Source organism: Leucopleurus acutus (assembly GCF_964270905.1).
Source record: "Leucopleurus acutus genome assembly, chromosome: 8".
NCBI classification, from domain to species: domain Eukaryota; kingdom Metazoa; phylum Chordata; class Mammalia; order Artiodactyla; family Delphinidae; genus Leucopleurus; species Leucopleurus acutus.
In genome coordinates, this window is record NC_139151.1 from 95,056,831 (window position 1) to 95,074,826 (window position 17,996).

Genomic DNA, 17,996 nt, shown 5'->3' on the forward strand with positions numbered 1-17,996 from the left:
ATTCATTCACAGACAAGCCACTGAACACAGCCCTGTGCGAGGCACTTTTCTAGGTCCGCAGGAGCCTACACTCTGGATAGTGTAGTTCATGATCCCTGCCCTCTCCAACATCACAATCTTGTGACAAGAAAGACACTAACCGGCTCTATATGTTGTATGTTAACACCAGACCCATTTCACAAGATGAGGGAGTGGAGGTTCAGGACATTTAGGCATCTTGGCTGCTGGGTAGCAGAGCCAGGTCTAGAATCAGCTGGGTCTGCCTGGCTCCAAACCTTCTTCCTCCTCCCAGTTGAGTGTGGCTGGTGTCCAGTGCTCAGGGGGGGGCAGTCAGTGCTCGTCGGGACCGGGGCAGCTGGAAGGCAGGAGGAATGGCCCAGGAGAAGGAGCAGAGGGGTAACACCGGGAGCCAGTTCCAGGCCAGGAAGAAAGTCGTTTGAAGGTGCAGCAGAAGAAGTGAAATCAGAGAGTGGGAGGAAACCAACTGCAGACTGATGGCTTCAGATTTCTGCTTCAGGCACTAGGGAGCCAGTGAAGGTCTGTGAGCACAGGGCTCTTGAAGAGCGGCCTGGAGGCTTGCATCAGACTAATGAGAACCCTGTGGCAAGAGGGAGGCCTGGCCGGAGGCTGTCACAATGGGCAAGGAAGGAGGTAGGAAGAGCAGGGCTAAGGACATCAGAGGGGAAGGACTGAGGGGCCTGGAGGCCAGCAGAGCCTGGAGGCGTGAGGCCAAGTGTCCTTAAGGTAATGGCTTGGATGGAAACCAGAAATCACAAGGTGTTCTGCCCCAGTCATTGCAAATGTCCTGAGTCAACCACAGCTATAAAGAAAGAAAAATGCAGAACTGACATTTACGAAGCCCCTGGGATGGGCCTAGGACGGCCTGGACACCCTCGTGCTTCGTCGCATGTGAGTCTCACCCCCACTGTATGCAGAAAGTGATTTTTCACAACTTTATGGAGGAATATTGTACATATTCTAAAATCTACCCAATTCAAGTTTACAATGCTATGATTTTTAGTACACTTACCAAAGTTTTAGAACATTTTCATCCCCCCCCAAAATCCCTCGAACCCATTTTATGTTAATCCCTGTTCTACCCCCTCCCTGCCCGAGGCCTACTTTCTGCCTCTATAGATTGGCTTTTTCTAGACATTCTTTATAAATAGAATCACACAATATGTGGTCTCTCATGTTTGGTTTCTTTCAAATAGCATAATGGTTTTGAGGTTCATCTCTGTCCTCGCACACATCAGTAGTTTGTTTCTTTCTAAGGCTGAATCGTACTCCATTGTATGGGTAGGCCACGTTTTGTTTATCCATCCACGAATTGATAGATATGTATTTTTGGCTCTTATGAATAATGAATAATGCTGCCACGAACATTCACGTACAGATCTTTGAGTGACCTACGTTTTCATTTCTCTTGGATGGAATGGAATTGCTGGGTCCTATGGAAAGTTTCACTTTTTAAGAAGTGTGCACAGTCTTGGCCCATCATGAAGTGATGCTATCAGCTAGAAATGCCTGAGGGCCCTCACCTGGGCCCGCACTACTTGTAGGGAGCCCCACAGACATTTCCCCAACTGGAGCCAGTGCTGTGGCTGGATGGGTCCTTGTGGTTCTTATTATGATTGTAAGATGCAGCTCAGCTCAGAAACCACCATCAGGGAACTTCAAAAAAAAACCCCAAGGTTTATTACTCACAAGCCCTGCAGGATATGCGGCACACCCGGGGCCACTCAGCGAGGTCACAGGAAGAATGAGAGAGACAGGGAGGGAGAGAGAGAGAAAGAGGAGCTGGGGTTGAGGATGGGTTTCGCAGGTTCACTCTTTATTGGTGACTTGAAAACATAAGAACAGGAATTAATGTGGGAAGGGAAAAAGCAGGGTCACTTCAGCAATCAATCGTCTGGGTCACCCAGGGATTTTCCAAAGGAGAACTTCATTGGTGGGCAGCCTGGCTCTGTATCTATCTAACTGTGTTGCTGGCAATGTGCTTATTCAAGTCGAGGTCTTTGAAATGGATGTCTCTGCCACCGAAAGCTTGATGTCAAGCACTTACATTACAATCCAAAAAAACCTAACGGTCAGGCACTTACACTACAGAGGTGATACCATCATTTTTCCTAGAAGGATACTGAAGTTCAGAGAGGTCAAGTGAATTGCCCTGTGACACCATCTCATAGCCCAGTGAGGGAAGTAGATTGACGAAAATCATAGGCTCTATATGTCACTTGGTAGAAGTTGCTTTCGAAAAGGATCTCCCCCATGGACCTATCCACTGTCCTGTGCCAGCAGGTCCACCGTTAGCACATCTTCCATTGTGTTAAGCATTGCGCCTCTTCATTCTCAATTGCAAGGTGAATTCCCCGGCCATGGGGATGTGTTAATTCCCACAAGACCTTTCTGTAAATGATCTCCAGCCATCGAGCCTGGAGCCTGCAAAAGGAGGAGAAAATGACCAGCAAGGTGTAATGAGGGCCTGGGAAAGAGGCAAAGATGTTTGCCCGGGCTGGTCCTTCAATTTCATTCGATTCACATTCACTGGGTGTCTACCCTGGGCCAGGCCCTGTGCTGGGCACTTAGAGGGAGACAGGGCAAATCAGACCTGACCCTGCTCTTAGGGAGCTCACAGCCAATTGGGGCAAGTGGATTCACCATCATACACCAGAGAGGTGTGATCTTGGGGTAGACACCAGGGCTCCGAGAACCAGAGCAGGAAGTGACAAATTCCCGCTGGGGAGATGGGAAATTCTTCCTGGATGAAGTAGCATTTGAATGGAGGCTGAGGAAAGGCTTTCGAGGCAGAGGGCTCAGCACGAGTGGCAGGGAAATTCAGGGTGGACCCTCAGGCATCTCCCATAGCTTGGAGATTGAAAACCGAGGTTAGAAGATTGAACACTCAAATGCCCGAGGGGCGGAATGACCACAGGGACCAGTGAATCCAGCCAGACAGGCAATGTCATGAGCTGGGGTAGCAGCACCCTGTCTAGCTGGTAGCTGCTCTTCAGCTTGGGTCAATTGTCACTACGTGGGAATACAGGCTCAGTATTGCCATCTTCGATGTTTCCAAAGAAACTCCCCCCAAAAACAAACAATATTGATGTGAAATATCCAGATTTGGCAGTGCCAGAAATACTTTTGAAATTCTTTAAACTCACGTGTGGTACAGACTTTGCCCAAGGGCCTCCAGTTTGCAACCCCTGGCCAACTTGCAGTGTCCTGGTGATGCCTGCTCTCCCAACCCTCTCTTGGTCTTTGAGGAAAGACCTGCCAGAGAGAGGGCTGGCCCTCCTGCCTGAGCCTTCCTCCTGCTCGAAAGCGATTGGCTGTGCCAAGAGCCAATCAGAACACAGAAACGGGGGGGGGGGGTTGGCAGGGTGGGGGGAGGGGGGGAGGGAGCGCCTGGCAAAGGAGAAAGTAGATGGGCAGCCGTCAAACCCCACCAGCAGCAAGTGTATGGAATTGACGGATTTTAATTACATAGCGTTCTAATCCTTAACATTTATTTAAAAAGTGACGGGGGCGGGCATGAGGGCGGTCACAAGTGTGCTCAGCTCCAGGATTGCCGTGTGTCTAATTAGAAGTTTTCTCCCTCTTGATCACCTAAAGTCAAATTCATTTACTCTGCTCGAATTGATGGTTTAATTGGTTTTTGTTTTTCCTCCTCCTGTCTTCTCCCCCATCGCCTTCGCCTTCCAAAGGGCCTCCCTGCGTGCAGGAAGCAGGCTACAGCGTCTCATTATGATACGGCATCCCTCTGAGGAAACCCGTTTATGACTGTTCTCGCCAGCCTGCGGCAGCAGCATTAGCCCAGGCGCGCAAGTATTACTGAGGCCATCATGATTTAGGGCCTTGTGATGTCTGATGGGAACCCAGGGTGGCTTGCGACAGAGGTGGGCTTCTTGATCCAGGCAGACCCGGCCCTCTATCTCTCCCTGCTAGTCCAGAAGGCCCCCTGTCCTTTCAATCTGTTGTGTGGCTGAGTGGGCTTTATATCCCGATTCTGGAAGAAAAGTGGTGGAAAACAACAGTTAGAAGCCGAGCCAGCTGCAATGGAGGACGTCGTGGAGGCACTAAAACCATCCATTCTTTTGCCAGGTTTCTTCCCTTTTTTGTTGCCTCTCTCTCCCCTTGTCAATTAATGCCAAACATGGCAGCTTCTCTCTGCGGGGTAGAGAAGGTGGCAGGCAGCTACAGCCCCATGGGAAGAGTTCTGTCTTCCGGTCAGACCTTCTATGGGTGCTGGAGAGGGGAGGAGGCGGAGGCAGACATAGGTACAAAGGTCAGCATGATGCAGAGCGGAGCTAGACCGGAACCCAGCTCAGTCACAGACAAACCCTACGACCCGGGGCGTGTGACCCGGCCACTCCGAACCTCCGTTTCCTCTTTGTAACACAGCGTTGACATGAGGTTGCTATGAAGAGTCAGTGTACCCGGCACGTGGCATGAACTCATCCCACAGCACAGGGGTCCCCAGCCCCCAGGCCGCGGACCGGCGCCGCCGTCACCTGTCCGCGGCCTGTTAGGAACCCGGCTGCACAGCAGGAGGTGAGCGGCAAGCCAGTGAGCAAAGCTGCATCTGCTGCACCCCATCGCTCCATATCGCTCGCATTACCGCCTGAACCATCCCCACCACCACGCCAATCCCACCCCGTCCGTCAGTGGAAAAATTGTCTTCCATGAGACCCATCCCTGGTGCCAAAAAGGTCGGGGACCGCTGCCACCACAGATGGCAGAACAGTGTGTTATGTGGTTTTGAACACTTAGCAAGGCATCTGGCACACAGTAAGTGCTCAATAAATAACCACTATTATTACCATTTGACCTTGAGCAAGTTAGCTAACCTGTCTGGGCCTTGGGCTTGGGGATAACCACTGCCCCCCTCCCTGGCTCTTAGAGTTGTTTTGAGAAGGAAATGTGTTCATTCACTTCTAGAGAGCAGTGTCTGGCAGAGAGTTAGGGTTCCCTGTACGTTGGTGATGATTATTCTAGTAGCTCTCTGAGCTTGGGCAAGTCATTTAACTACTCTGGACCTTAGTTCTCTCATCTGAAAAAAAATAAATAAAAGATAAAAATATAGCACCATCTGTCCTGTCTACCTCACAGGGTTGTTGTGATAATGAAATGAGATAGTGTTGATAAAAACATTTGGTGATCTGTAAGTGTTCTACAAGTGTTAGCTGTTCGCATCCCTCCATTAAAAGGTAATTAGTTGGTAAATAAAGGGAAAGAATCAAGCATTTATCTTGCCTTTGCCATGCACACTGTGCCACTGGGTACCCAAATTACAGATGAGGGACATTTCTCTTTTTAGAAGGATTCCAGCTGGTAAATGAAGAAGGGTTGATAAAATAAGAATCTCACCATTTTGCAACCCCTAATGGATCTAGATCCTGGACATCCACAGCTGCTAACATCCCCAAACTGGAGACGGCGGGCATTGCGTGTCTCCTGATGGAAACACGACGCACCGTGAGATCGTCTTGCTAAAAAAGCCAAACTTGAATCTGCTCAAGCTTCAAAAATTAATTGTCAATTTACTGGAAATACAGAAGACAGAGGGATGAGCTAGAGCACAGCATGGGGATGCAACCAGTAAAGGCCGCACTGGGAACACATAGGGCAAGCATCTGGTTTCTTTAAAAAAAGATAGTTTAGAAAGAGAGGTACAGTCACTTTGGAAGACACTTCGTCAGTTTCTTACAGAACTAAACATACTCTTACCATACGATCCAGCAATTGCGCTCTTTGATATTTACCCAGAAGCAGTTGAAAAGTTATTTCCACACCAAAAAAATACACATGGATGTTTATAGTAGCTTTATTCATAATTGCCAAAACTTGGAAGCAACCAAAATGTCCTTCAGTAGGTGAATGGAGAAACTGTGGTACATTTAGACAATGGAGTATTCAGTGCTAAAAAGAAATGAACTATGAAGCCATGAAAAGACTTGGAGGAAACTTAAATGCATATTGGTAAGTGAGAGAAGCCAATCTGAAAATGATACATTCTGTTTGCTTCCAACTATATGACATTCTGGAAAAGGCAAAACTATGGAGACAGTAAAAAGATCAGTGGTTGCCAGGGCTTATGGGAGGCATGAATAGGCAGAGCCCAGAGAATTCTGGGGCAGTGAAAATACTCTGTATGATACTATAATGATGGATACATGTCATTATACATTTGTCCAAACCCATAGAATATACAACAACAAGGATAAACCCTAATGTAAACTACGGACTCTGGGTGATTATGATGTGTCAGTGCAGGTCCACTGATTGTAACAAATGTACCACTCTGGTGGGGATGTTGATAACGGGCAGACTGTGCAGGTCTGAAAGCAGGGGATGTATAGGAACTCTCTGTACTTTCCTCTCAATTTTGAACCTAAAACTGCTCTAAAAAACAAAGTCTATTTTAAAATATGAGAGAGAGGGATGGAGAGGGATTATAGATTAAAAGAGACTTAGATACATCAAGCAACCTCCTTAGGATCCTGATTCAAACTATAAAATAAATAGAACTAAGATGTGAAAGGCAACGGGAAATGTGAATAGTCACTGGATATTTGATGATATCAAGGATTTATTCTTAATTTTTAGTGGAATAATTATATTACAGTTATGTAAAAAACATAGAAAAGCATGCTGGGATAAATATGGATAGAATATATGGTGTCTGGGGTTTGCTTCAAAATGATACAGGGGAGTGGGTAGATGTAGACATGAAGCATGATTGATCACTGTTGAAGCCAGGTGACAGATGTAAGGGCTATCATTATAATAGTCTCTACTTCTGTATATGTTTGAATTTTTCCAAGGACAAGCCTGTATCGGGAATCCTGAGACTGCATGTAATGCAAATGCTATAGGGGTCCTTTTGAGAAAGCCAGGGGGTTCAGTGGTCAATCTTCCTGAGGCCATTGGGCCTCCCTTTGAGTCCTTAATAAATTTGTTCCTTTGGGTGCCCATAATTATACTCCCCAGGATAATATGGGGGGGGGTGATTTTATAGTCATTTTTAATGAATATTTAGGGGTTCCCACCTTCTGTCTGTTTCTAATACCACCCCCAGGGACTTCAGAGGCAAGGCTGGGATAATCAGGGAAGGCTACCTGGAGGAGGTGGCCTAAGAGGAGGAAAGAGGGATATTCTAGCCAAAGCAAAGTCTCAGAGACAGAGGTGTTCAGAGCTGTCCTAGGACTGTAAGGACAGGGGCCTGGCTAGAGCAGGGGAGGGGAGCTGCAGGTGCTAAATTGAAAGCCAGACTGGAGCCTTGAAAGCCAGGTGGAGAAGTCTGATTTCCTTGTATCTGCATAGCTTAATAGCTCCATAATACCCACAGAAGAGAGTCAAGTGCGCTTTGATTTAATGGGGTGGTAGCATTATGCAAGCTGGATTATCAGAGGGAAAAGATGAGGGGAACGGAGGAGGGGGCAGGAAGGGGGGAAAGCAGAAGCCTCATCTCTTAGATGGCTATTCACATAGGCCAACATTTCTCAAAGAGTGTTCATAGGAACCCTAATCCCTCAAGATCCTCCATGGAAAAAGGGGTACCATGGACAGGAGTTTGAGAAATGCTGCATTGGTTCCTCAGCGTCACAATTCTCATTAACATATAAAGGTCCTGAGAACTCCCACAAGTAAGTCATTTTAATTTTGTTTAAGCGTTTTATCGCAAAATGCCTCTCTCTCTCCATTTTTAGGAAGCTGCGTCTAGACCACCAGGCAGTTGTGACAAAGTTTCCAGACCTTCCTGTTCCAGACCCGCCTGCTGATCCCTTGTCCCAACTCCCCACACCCCTCCTACATTTTTGGCCTGGAAGCCAGGCTGACCCATTTTTCCAGCATCTCTGCAGCGCGCTGAGGAAGCTTGGGGAAACATTAGGATCTCGGTGGGCCTGTCAGCCCAAGCCTCCCCGTCACAAGGTTTCAATATGGATGAAGCACTTACATCAAGTGGGGGGAAATATGGGGGAGTGGGTGCCAGAAGACCTCCCCCTCTCACTCCTCTGGAGCAGCGTGAGTGCTGTTGGCCTCGAAAATCCCAGGCCTGTGATGCTGGCGTGCACTTGGTGCTGAATTAAAAGCCTTTGTCCTTGATCCTGCGGGGAGGCGGGGGCAGAGAGCTCTGTCCTTCCTGCCCAGGCACTGCAAGAGGACTCCTGGGGGGCTCCATGGCCGGCTTGTGCAGCACAACCCAGGCTGCACCATCTCACCCGCCTGCTACCACCCAGCCTGGGTGGGGAGTGAAGAGGAGCCCCCTTGTCCCTTTGCTGGACTGGAGCTGCTGGTCTAAGGGTAGGAGGGCCTGTGAGGGGGATACTCCTTCCCACCCGCCCCTCCCTATCCCACTCATTCATGTTCTAGGTTCATAACTCATAAAGAGCCCTGCCCTCGTGGGGCTTGCTTTCCAGTAGGAGGCCAGAGCGGGGATGCAGAAAGTTTACGTTAAGCTTAATAAGGATAAAATCCACATAAAATATTAGAAGAACATCCGTGCTATCAAAGACAAAGAACGTTGAGCAGGTAAAGGAGATGGGAGTTTTGGGGGAGGGGTATCTCCAATCCCACCTCCCTGCCTTATTTTTCTCCATAGCATTCACCATCCTCTGCTTAACTATATCATCCCTCACTTATCTGTTTAGTGTCTCTCTCCCTCCACAAAAATGGATGCTTGGTCTGTTTTGTTCACAGCTCTTACCGTGTAGTAAATGCTCAATAAATATTTGTCAAATAAATGAAGCAGTCTGCGTGCCTGGCATCCCTCCCTCACATCCCCTGCCCTCCCTCTGGGGAGGGACTTTCTATTGGCAGCTGGTGCAGCCCTGCCCTGGCCACGCCAGGCACCAGCCAGGAGCAAAACTCGTTCCCCCTCAGCCCCTTCCACCCCCAGAGAGGGTGAGCACAGGCCCATCCCTGTGGGGGGATGAAGAGCTGGGAGATGACTCGAGGGGTGGGACCCAGGAGACAGGCCAGTGTCGAGGGAGGGTCCCGAGTGCTCTACTCTAACTCAGAATACATCCGGAAGCTGACCTTTTCTTACCATTCCCACCTCCATCCCCACCCTTGGGGCCCAGCTGCCATCATGTCTCCCCTGGATTATTGCAGCAGCCACCTCCCTGCTCTGCCCAGCCAGGTCCATCCTGTTAACATCAGTCAGGTCTTGTCAGTCCTCTGCTGAAAGCCCACTGGAGGCTCGCTTCTCACTCAGAACAAAAGCCAGTGCTTCAGCCCACAAGACTGATGTGATCTTGCCCCTCACATCCCCCTGCCATCTATTTCTAGCCTTACTATACCTCCTTCCTCATCCTGAAGTATCGCTAACATTCCTACCCCAGGACCTTTGCTCTTTCTGTTCCCTCTGCCTAGAAGTCTCTGCTCCTGGTATCCCTGTGGCTGGTACTTTCTTAGTATTTAGCTGGCTGCTCAACACCACCTCCTCCTCTCTACCACCTTCCCTGACCAGCCCACTCCAAAGAGCACCCCCAATCTCTCTATCTTTTCTATATTCACTTTTTACCTCATGGCTCTTTTCACCAGTTGACATTATACTATATGTTTATTCAATTACTCATTGTTTATGCAATAAAAAGAAGCTTCATGAGGACAACAATGATGCTATTTTGTTGAACACCGTATTCCTAGCACCTAGAATGGTGCCAAGGACATAGTAGGTGCTCAGTAAATTTTTGTGGAATGAATGAATGAAAAAGCCAGACTCATCAGTTTCGGTGGACACTGCAAGAAGTCAAGTTCCCCAGGGAACATGGATAGTAGTCTGCTTCCTGCCCTACCCTGGTACATAGCAGAGGGGCCATGCCGGGGCTGGGGCTCAGTCCCCAATCTGGGAAAACTTTCCCAAGACTGGCTAATGGTTCAGAGGCCACTGGAAGGGCAGTGGACACCACTTGCCTCCATCTGCTGCTTGAGTAGCCTCCCTGCTTCCCTGGCAGGTGGCCAGCCAGGCTTTCTGAGCTCTGCAGGGACAGAGACCCTCTCCCTACGGAGATGCCCCCTCTCTGATTTACAGAAATAGAAATAATGGCAGAATGTGTGGGAGATCTGATTATAAGAAACATAGATGTTCTTAGAAAAATTGGGAACTGCAAGAAAGCACAAAGAAAGAGGAAATAAATCCTAATGTCCTATGCACATACTACTCTGGGTTTTGTTTTGTTTTGTTTACAAAATTGAGATCAGGTGGCACATCCTATGTTGTAGCTGACTTTATTCTTAACATTATATATTCTATTGGGAGCATATTCCCAGGCCATTACACATTTTTTTCTATAATGCCATTTTTAGTAGCTCTGATTGTCTTGTATTATGGAATCAGGCCAAACCACCGTAGTATATTTCACTGTTAGGTTTTTTTCCTCCCTGATGCTAACCAAACACATGGTGTCTTTTCCAACATCACCTCTCTAAGTCTATGACACCAACTGGATGTTCAAGGATTCAGCTGGATTCTGACTCCGTCTCTCTGGAGTCAGCGTTAGATCTCACAGGTTAAAGGGCTTAGTCCTACAAGACTGCCCCCGCTTCAGATACCAGTTGCAAGCCCTGGGCCACCCATACTTCTGACCGACTGGTTATAAATCGGAGGTTCCCAGGACCCCCTCCTCAGGTTTGGTAATTTGCTAGAAAGACTTTTACAAAATTCAGGAGAACACTTACATGTACTCGTTTATTATAAAGGCTACAACTCAGGAATAGCTGTATGGAAGAGATGAATCGGACAAGGTTTGGGCAGGAGGTACAGAGCTTCCGTACCCTTCCAAGGACCGCCATCCTCCCATCCCCTGAATGCGCTCACCAACCAGGAAACTCTCCGAACTTCATCATTTAGAGGTTTTCATTTTTGTTTTAGTTTTTTTTGCAAGGGTCTTTGCCGATGTGATGATTTATTTATTTATTTATTTGATGTGGACCATTTTTAAAGTCTTCATGGAATTTGTTACAGTATCACTTCTGTTTTTTGTTTGTTTTGTTTATGTTTTGGGTTTTTGGCTGCAAGGCACGTGGGATCTTAGGTCCCCCACCAGGGACTGAATCTGCACCCCCCTGCACTGGAAGGCAAAGTCTTAACCACTGGACCACCAGGGAAGTCCCCATTTAGAGGTTTTTATGGAGGTTTCATTACACATGCATGATGGATTAATCATCGGCCCTTAGTGATGAACACAATCTCCAGCCTCTCTGCCCTCCCTGGAGGTTGGGGCCAAAAGTTCCAGGCTTCTCATCAAGGTTTGGTCTTTCTGGTGACCAGCCTCCATCCTGAAGTTATCTAGGGACCTGCCAGGAGTTGCTTCATTAGAGCTAAAGATGCCCATATAACAGTATCACTGAGGAAATTACAAGGGACTTCAGAGCTCTGTGTCAGGAAGCTAGGACCATCGTTTCTATGATGCCACTTAACCAGCCCCTTGTCGTTGGACTCTTAGGTGTTGCTTCAGGTTGTTTATTCTTGGAAACCGTGCCGCAGTGAGCACCCTGAGTCATGCATCCCAGCGTTCACTCTGACTGTGTCCTCGGGACCGTGTCCCTCTCCGGACAAAGCTGGATAGAAGTCCAGGCGGGCGAAGGAAGTGGTGGCCCATTTCGTTCCTTTCGCTCCAGGCAGATTTGAGGGGGTCCTCAAAGGCACTAGAATGTTCCCCTCTCCTCTCCACAGGCCTCCCCAGAACCTGCACTTTTCAGACTTAGGGTATCCCACTGGGGGAAGTTTTGACATCCTCAGAAAGCCCTTTTTGTGGATTCAAATACATTTGCCCAAAAGCTACATGTAGGGTCTGACGTTTTACACATAGCGTGGTGTCTAGGCTGCTGTGAGAGCTTAAGCAAGTCCGTTCTTCTCTCTGAGCGTCCATCTCCTTCTCTGTACAATGAGTGAACAAGATGGTCTCAAGGCCCTTTGCGATCCTGCCTCTGAGCAAAGCTCTGTCAGCGGCCTGTAGCATAGAAGAGGGTCTGATAGCCTGGACTGGAATCCCAGCTTTGCCAAACTGTAACTTTGTGACCTTTGACAACTTCCTTGTCTCTCTGTGCCTCAGTTTCCTCACCCATACAATGGGGATAAGAGTAATGGCCACCTCATGGGGATGTGAGAGGAATAAATCAGATAATCCAGGCTGGCTGTTAACATGGTGCCTGCCTTATAGCACAGGACGTGCTCAGTGATCTGTTAGTGTAATTGTGATGATGAGACTTGGTCTTTCACAGACTTTATCCCATCAACCACACCAATCTTGGTCTTGTCCCTGTCTTACCAATGAGGAAACAGGCTCAGAGAGAGAACAGGACTTGCGTCGTGTCACGTGGCCAGCTCAGGGGCATGGCCAGGCTTATCCCCGCCCCCCACTCCCACTCCAGGGCGCTCTGCCTCTGGAAGGCCGGCCACGGTTGGTAAACCAGCCCACAGTAGATCTGGGGACAGTAGAGACCCTGTGGCTGAGAGTTGAGCCAGTGGTTCCTCTACCCCCTCCCCATACTTGACTCACCTTTCAGAGCGTGGACATCGGCAGGTGAGGAGGGGGGCAGCAGCCCATGGTATGTCAGGCTGTCAGAAAACAATGCCAGGTGCTGCTGGGCTCAAGGAGCCCGAGTGACTAGTATGCTGTGTCAAAAAAACCAAAAAACAAAAAACCAGAAGTGAAACTCAGAGGAGCAATTTCCTCCCCAAAACAAAAGGTGCACAGCCCACCTGGTAGTCCAGGTGTGGACCCAGCAGTAGGGGGCAGTAGGAGGACCTGTTACCCTTGAGAGCCTTAGCTAGCGGGGAGAGTAGTTGGCCTGGCCCCAGGAGACTCAGGCTGCCTTAAGACTTTAGGCTCTGAGTTGCCCGGCAGTCAGTGCTACACTGGCTTGGGCAATAGGCTGGGGTCTTTCCGCCTCTCCAAATTTTACCCTGGGGATGGGGAAGCAAGTCCTCTCTGTTCCCAGGTCCTCCAAACCTATTTCAGTAGGAAACAGGGAGGTCAGGGCAAGCGTGTGGCCCATCTCCGACACACACCCATATGCTCCTCCCATCACACCATCTTCCCCCAGCCCAGGGAGCATTGTCTGGTCTGGGGACTTGAAGCATCCTGCATCTTCCAAATCTCTGGTTCTTTCCAAATCCCCACACACCCAGGCTTCAGTTTTTGACACTCAGAAGACAAGAACTGACTTCTAACGTCCACTGAATCGTCTGTCCCCTGCGGCAGTGAACGTTTTGAGTCCAAACGCCCTATAAAGGAAGAGGAAATGCCAGGGAAGGAAGGAAGGTTAATATTTCAAAAAGAAAACCATCTGGCCATATAATCTTGCATTTATTCTTATGATCAATTACTCTGTCTCCCTTAGACCGTAAGTCCTGTGAGGGCAGGACCTGCACCTGGTGTGGCTCCCTGTCCTAGCTCCAGTGTCTGGGAGGGGGCCTGATACATGAGGGGGAATGAAGACTCAATGAACGAAGGATGGCCATCCACCTTCCTGGAGCTGCCTGGGTGAGCTCAGAAAGGACTCCTGGAACCAAAGAAACGAGGGGGCTCAGCCAGACCTGTGGTTGCCAAGCTGGGGTCTGTGAAGGCAGTTACGTGAATTTTGTTTTCAAGGTTTTCAAAAGTCTAATAAAGTCAGTCCCCCTCCCCTCCCTGCAGGCGGCTTGCAGTAGCTCACCAAGATGGCAGCCTCTTGGATTTTTCCCAGGGTTGTAACCATGGCCCAGGGTCTCGGGTTGGCGCTTAGTGACATCACAGACACCAACCCCAATTCCAGATCACTTGCCCGCTAGTGACAGTCACTACATTGCACTCAATGGACGTGTGAAGGTCATGCACCACCCTGCAAATGGGGGCTGTGTTGCAGAGAGCACAACATGTAGGGTTACCTGATGATCCACATGAGCTTTGATGGGGAGAAGTTTAGGATCCCAGCTTAACAGCCCCTTAAAGTCCCTCCCAGAGCCAAGCACTGCAGGTGAGCATGCGCCCTGACAGCTTTCTTCCAGATCCAGAAGTGCCTGAGCCCAGGACGAGGGAGAGAATGGAAGTAGGGGGAGGGAGGAGCCCCAGGACCAAATCCCCATCAGGAGCTGCAATGGGCACCCCTTTCCCTGCAGCCAGGGAATTAAGGGAAGAGCCTTCCCACCACCCCACCGCTGCCACAGGGCAACTTTCCCTGGCACCATCCATTTCCTCTGAGAGGAAAAGCAGGCCCACAGCTGTCCTCCAGGAGCCTGTGCCCTGGTTGCTACCCCAGAGCCTGCCACATGGGATGTTTACTGTCTCTCAAGGCCCCTGCTAATAAAAATACTAACAGCTCACCTTGTGGATTGCTAGCTCTCTCTCAGTGCTGAAGAAATGTGTGCATTTCACATACATTTGCTCATTTCATTTCGGGCCTCCCAAGAATCCCTTAAGGAAGGTACAAGGTTATACTCATTTTACAGAGGAAACTGAGGCCCAGAGAGGCAGTGATAGATTGCTGCAGTGGTGGTCCCCAATCTGCTCATGCGATGCCTTTGTGTGTGCCCTCCCACCCTGGTGCAGGGCTTTGCCACGTGACTTGCTTTGGCCGATGAGACAGAAGCAAGTTGCCAGCAGAGACCTGAGGTGTGTTTGCACGTTGAGGCTTGCTCTCTGGCTGCCTTCAGAGCCTTATAACACAAGGTTCGGGGCTGTGAATACGCCCAGACTAGCACGATGGAGGCTGAGAGACCACATGGAGATAAGCCCAGGAGTCCATTCATCCCAAATGAGGCCAGTTGAGCAGCCAGTCCCAGGGGACCCACCAAATGACAGCAGACACGTGAGTGAGCCCAGCCAAGATCAGCTGAGCCCTGCCCAGACCCGAAGGACTGCTTAGCTGGTCCCAGACGAAACTGCTGACCCCCAAAACCATGAGCTAAATAAGTGGCTGTTGCATTGAGCCACTGAGTTGTGGGGTGTTTGTTGCGCTGCCAAAGCACTTGCCACAGAGATGAAGCCATTTGGCCAAGGTCACACAGCAGGACGGGGATCCAACCCAACCTTTCTGGTCATAGAGCACATGCTCTTAGCCACTAAAGCTTTAGTGCTTGCAAAGTATATTTAGCTTCATTGCAGGCCCCTAATGAGTCCACGAACCAATCATAACAGAAGCTCAGAGATGTCAAGAAACCTACCCAAGGTCACACAGCTAGTCAGTCCTTGAGGAGGGCATCCAACCCAGTTCTGATTCCACACTCATGCTGTTCCCATCTCTCCATGAAGGCTGGATCAGCCAGAGCCTGGGGCACTGGTTTATAAATCAGCTTCTTTTCCAGTGCCTGTAAAGTCCCTCACACGCCTCCTTGAATTTCATGAAAGGCCCAGTCTTTTCCCTCCCACCATGAGATCCTCAGACAGAACAGGTGGCTCCCTCAGCCGGGGAGCTGTGGCTGTTGAACTGACCCTGCCTGTCACCCCTCCTCTTCTCACTACCCAGTAGGAGCTGTCGGTTGTCTTGGATACAGCAGGTGATGAGAAAGGATGGCAGCTGAGGTCACAGCAGGAACTGGGAAGGCTGTGGACAGGGAGAAATGGCTTCCCAAACAGACTCATGCCCTTTCACCCAGTGTGGAGTGAGAGAGGAGGCCATGGCTGGCCCGCCTATGCCCTAGCCAGTGTAGGAGATCTGAGGTCTCTGTAAGATCCCCAGGAGGAAGAAGGATGGACCTGGAGTAGGGGGAAAGCAAGTCAACTGCCCAAGGCCTCCAGATCTAATTATAAGGCTGAGGGGAGGGAGTGTCATAGAACCATCTGGAGGACCAGGGGGTGGAAATGGCCACTGGAGCGTTCCACTGAGGCCCTGCCCTGAATGAGTATCTACAGAGCAAGGATGTAGAGATAGGTCTGCTTCCCAGAGGTGGGGCAGATGAGGCCCCTCTCTACTCCACCATAAAATAAAATCAACAGTCAAGGAGGGGCTTCCCTGGTGGTGCAATGGTTAAGAATCTACCTGCCAGTACAGGAGACACAGGTTCGAGCCCTGGTCTGGGAAGATCCCACATGCCGCAGAGCAACTAAGCCCATGTACCACAACTACTGAACCTGCGCTCTAGAGCCCGCGAGCCACAACTACTGAAGCCCGCACACCCTACAGCCCATGCTCCGCAACAAGAGAAACCACCGCGATGAGAAGCCCACACACCACAACGAGGAGTAGTCCCCGCTCGCCGCAACTAGAGAAAGCCCACGTGCAGCAACGACGACCCAGCACAGCCAAAAATAAATAAATAAATTTATGAAAACAAAACAAACAAACAAAACAAAAAAGCAAGGAGGAGGCAGCTGCGGTATGAGGGAAGAAGATGCCTTGAGTCATTCAAACTAGGTCTGAATCCCACATCCCCTACCTTCTAGGTGTGTGAATTGGGGCAGCTTTCTTTATCTGTCTGAGCCTCAGTTTCTCATCCGGAAAATGGGGGTAATCTTCACGTATCTCATGGGTTGCCCTAAGTGAGAAAGTGTTGTGAGAGCTTCTCATAAACCACAAATGCCATGTAGGGAAGATGACGGGGGGACACCACGGCCCGCCTGTCCTTCTGGCTCCCCCAGCCTCATTGCTCCTCCTCCAAGTCCTGGTGGAAACCCCATAAGTGCCACTCCCCAGAGCTCTAAGTGCCCATAGAAACCATCTGGCCCAAATGGCCTGATTTTACAGTTGGCAAACTGAGGGCCCAGAGAGAAGGGCTTTGCCTGGAGCTGCGTCTCCTAACTCGGGTTCTTTCTACGCCATCGTGCATGCGGTCAAAGCTCACCCCTCCTGCACCCCATCCTCTCTGGCCTGAGCCTGGGTGGAGGTGAGTCAGGTGAACTGCTCCTTGCTCCTTATTGGCTAACCCGTTCCCCCTTCTAAGTGAAATAATACTTCCGCATCACATTAGGAGGCCGGGCCTCCCAAGACGGTGCCTGGATAGCATCTGTGTGAAGAGGAATCTAAAGTCCTGGGCGTGGCCCCTATGGGAGACCTCTGAGATTCAAAAACCCGTGGGTCTTTCCAATCACATCAGCAGTTCCACAGCCTGAAGGGGACTCCCTCACGCCCACCCCACCATCAGAGGAACAGTACATTCCGTCACGTTCCAGACAGAATCCGAAGTCCATCTTCTTGTTGCCTTGTGACTCTCACACCGCTCAGAAGTGCACTTCCCTCCTGTGGGCTGTCCCACGCCTTCTCAGCCCCTCCAGTCTTAGCACCCGTCCTCCCAGAGCCTACTTGCCATCTGCTCCCAGTGGGGAAGAGCTGAGGGGTCAGTCTGACTCAGAGCCCCTCTTGGAGCTGTCCTTGGATATTCCCATCCCTGGAGGCATCTGCCACCCTCTCCCCGAAGGAAGAACCAAGCTCCTCCCTCACCTCATCTTTCCCAGGGTCCCACAGCCCAGGTGCAACCCCCAGATGCTCAGCGGAACACCCAGACTCCAAGCTGCCGATGGGACAGGGCAGCCAGCCAGGCCCAGAATTCCATCCTAGCCTCATGCTCAGGGCCGGCCTGTGAGGGTGGTCAGGTAAGGATGCAGCACTCCATACCTGCTTCTGAGCCCCACCTTGAGCCTCAGTTGGTCTTCTATAAAGTGGGGATGATTATATCTTCCTCTCAGAGCTGCTCCAGGGTAGAAAGAGGTAGTGGACGGAATAGATGCCTTGCTGAAAATGGCTCCCAGAAGGGTTACAGACCTCACCTTACCAGAGGTGGGCTTGATGAGGTCCCGCCCTACCTCCCTTGGCTCTGATGATCACCTGACCTCTCCCTGCATCTCTGACCCTGTCAGTGCCTGCTTAGCTTCGTTTTTTAAATTGTTATTTGATTTATTCTTTTAAATAGAAAGCACATATACTTGGTACAAAATTCAAAAGGTGTAACAGGGTAAATATAGGGGAAAGTAAGTCCCTCCTTTTCCTTTCTCCCAGTCATCTGCTTTTCTTCCTCAGAGGACAGCCACTGCTCCCAGACTCAAGTGACTGAGTGATCCAGGGATAGACTA